Genomic DNA, 3,637 nt, shown 5'->3' with positions numbered 1-3,637 from the left:
ACCAGCACTATATTTAAATGAAAGCAAGTCTCAGACCAAATACTGCAACACGCACACAAACATGGATTACCAGGTAAGCATAAAAATACTCATTCAACCTCTTTCCCACATTCTCTTGTCCTTTTAGATATGCTGACAAGCTCCTTGCAGGAAATACTCATTTTGATGTGGTCACAACAAAATTTTGACATTAGGATCAGGTGACAGAGGCAACAGAGGCTGCCCTCCATCAAGTGGGGACCACAGGACAGAATTCTATCTCAAGTGTGTCATTCCAAAGGGGTTGGACTGCTGGGTTTGCCAGATCAAGGGATGAGGTACCAGTGGAAATCTTCTTAGACAACCACATGCCTTAACACCACTCATTTCTCTAGTGAAAACTTACTTCTAACACTCCCTGTGATAACACCATCTGGATTCACCAGAGGGTGTGAGTTCATCCTCTGGAGCAGATGGAGACGGGACTATTTGAAGCCCTTTCCTTCCTTCCTTCTGGAGCCTAAATTCCTGATTAAAGTTCTTTTGTTTGTTTGTTTGTTTTTGTTTTTTCTTAACCTACAGCTATATAATCACCCTAAGGCATAGATGGCAGTAACATGTAAACAGTTATCATCTGTTTCACCTGATTTTTAGATCCTCCTCCCTTTCATCCCCAACATCTTTACTAAAGCTACTTCCAGTAAAAATAGCCTAAGCCAGACGACAAGCTTGCTCTGTTCATGCAACTTCCGTACAAATTCCTGAGCACCTCCTAACCCTTCTACGATCCTAATGAAATTGCTACCATTAAATTTTTCCTATAGAGAAATACAAGAGCCACCACTGTTGGAATCCAAATCCAAATTCAAATGATTAAAGTCACAGAGTCCCAGAGCAAGCTACTTGTATCCCTGTGTTGTAGATGCTGGGATTCAGTGCTCAGAACCCCCTTCAGGAATAAAGGACCAGGAGTTCTGTGGGAGGGGAGCCTCACTTAGTCCACTCTGGGAATTGTCCAGGCTGAAGCCAGCTACTTTATCCAAGCTTATACCCCAAGGTCACTATTTTGGGGGGCAGTTTGCATGTAAATACTGAGAAATACTGGAGTGTAAAGGTCTCTGGCCTCTAGGGACCTCTGAAGGTCCTTCTCAGCTCCAGAACTCCCAACTTTTCTTTCTACCCCATCCCTTTGCCCACAGGTCCTAAATAAATCTCCCATACATTATTCTCCAGTTCAGAGTCTTGTTCTTTTGGAATAATTTACTCCAAAACCCAGAGGTTTACAAGGATGCCCATGCATCCTTGCAGCACGTGTAGCATACCCAGATGAGAAAAGAAGCTGTAAGTGTTCTGAAATAGAGGGACCTAACATGCAGCTCTAAACAGGTTCCTCATGATCTGCACTAGCTACTCTGGGGGTACCTGGATTCTGCTTTAGGACCCGTTTTTCCTAAGTTTTGATCAGTTATTCAGTTGTTCAAAAAATCATTTTTAAGCACTATGTCTTAAATTTAGTTTTTATTTGTATTGAAGGTGAAAGAATGAAATAATTCTACAAAGCGTATTTGACAGAGGCTGCTGGTTGCATGCTGCCATCAGTTCTTGCCTTCTTTAATAATAGGACTTCCGAATTTTAGCTAAGCATGTGGCCGTCAGCTAATCGTTGCATTTGCAAGCCTCTCTTGCAGTTTAGAAAGGCTGTGTGCCCACACTCTGCCCAATGGATGTGTGCCACTTCTGGAGCGTGTACTGCCAAGGTATATGCATGTGCTCCCTTGACCCATTCCTTCTTCCCACTGGTTGGGATGACAAGAAGTAGAATAGCTGCTTAGGTCCCAGATATGGAACCACATTTTCAGGGTCATAAAGTTGACCTTTCAACCCAGATTGCTTCTCTCTGGACCATATGAAACAAGAAATATATGTGTATACTGATCTTGTCTAAAACTCCATATTTTGGGGTCCTTTGTTAAAGCACCTTAGCCTGTATTTCATCCATGTAACTAAAAAAAAAACCTTCCACATTCTCTTTGTTTTTTCCCAGAAGCAATCTTTATATGTTTAAGCAACATACTCCTTGATGTTATTTCATATTTAGGCATTGCCTATTGAGTTTCCAATTTGGAAGATGCATATGCCACTCTTTCTCCTTCTCTGTCACCTTCACCATTCCCCTGCACACTTGCTACCCATCTCTTCATTCTTCAAAAATAGTTATGTTTTAATTTCAAATTGCTAGATATTTAGTGTTTATATAATCACGACAATGCAAAGAGTATATAAAACTGACCTCTGTGATGCTCTGTGAAACCTTTTTTTTCTTGAGTAATATTTTTTCCCTGAAGATAATATTGAGTATTTATTTTTTTCATTTTTGCAAATTTCTATTGACTTACATTAATTCAAACTGAAACACACCCCCCAGTTGAATAATCTCCTCTCAATATGTTCAAACACACTTGGAAAGCAATCGGTTTCATCTCTCTGAAGAAATATTCCCAGACTTTTGTGACCAGCTCCATCTAGAGTGATGCTCACTAAATCTGATGGGTGTGTTTGATCTGCCAGCTTCAACTGGACATTAGTACAGTTCTATAACTTTGGACTGCTACGCAAGTCAATCTCTTCAATGAGCCCAAGGGCTGCTATGGCTATGCGACCTAGTATATCTTCTTCAGATGGTTTCAAATGCAAGTGCTTTTGATGGATGCTTTCTCCTGAGATTATTAGCAGCCTTATACAAATGGAGAAATTAAATATCTTCAAGCTAGATGAATATCTTCCTCCTTTGAGTTCAGAAAGCTCTTCCTACATTAGGCAGAAAAATGGGTGTTAATTAGCAGCCTTCTAAAAAACTACTAACTTAAGGTATTGCAGTTTAATTGCTCCAATTTGATATTGTTCAAGCCGCACCATTGCACATGGATACTAGCCAACTTCAATTTGACAGAATCCCCAAATATTTGGGGTATGGTACTAACACATAATCTTTTGGTTTTTGTCCAAGTTCAGGTTTAAGCATAACTCTAACCAAGAATGCTTGGAATCTAAACAACCAAGTTTAGAGCTTAAACAGAGCCCCTTCCTCAATGCCCTTCTACTGCCAATGCAGCTGGAGGCCCCTTCCCCACTGCCAGGGAGTTCTGGAAAGACAACTCACCTTGACATATTTTATTATAAGATTAAATCGGGCACAGAGGCTTGGAAAAAACTTAAAGGGCAACACCTGGTCAACAACTGTTAGGCTTATTCTCTTTCCAGATATCTTTCCCAAATTCTGGTGTTATTTTGGATACTTGAACGACCAATGTGGTCTGATGAAAGATTATCATCAGCTGAGAGCAGCCAAGTGAGGGAGAGTGAAGATAACTATTTTCACTCGGGGCTGAAGTGAAATTAAAGCACTCAATGTTGCTCCCTCACACACACCCCAAGAGCAATATACAAACTCAGTGCTTGATAATTTCTACCTGGCTATCAATATTTCAAAATTTGAGGAAGGAAACTCTTATGGGTTGAATTCCACTTGTTTATGAAGCCATTTCTGAATGGAAATGCTTTTTCAGATTTGTGCTTGAATATTTGTGTTCAGCACCACACATTTATGAACATCTTCTGTAGAAACTGTGTCGGTGCTGGTTGCTACATACACGAAAGA

Source organism: Artibeus jamaicensis, unplaced genomic scaffold (genome assembly GCF_021234435.1).
Source record: "Artibeus jamaicensis isolate MK-2021 breed Jamaican fruit bat unplaced genomic scaffold, CSHL_Jam_final scaffold_1964, whole genome shotgun sequence".
Classification (NCBI taxonomy): domain Eukaryota; kingdom Metazoa; phylum Chordata; class Mammalia; order Chiroptera; family Phyllostomidae; genus Artibeus; species Artibeus jamaicensis.
This window is presented reverse-complemented; position numbering follows the sequence as displayed.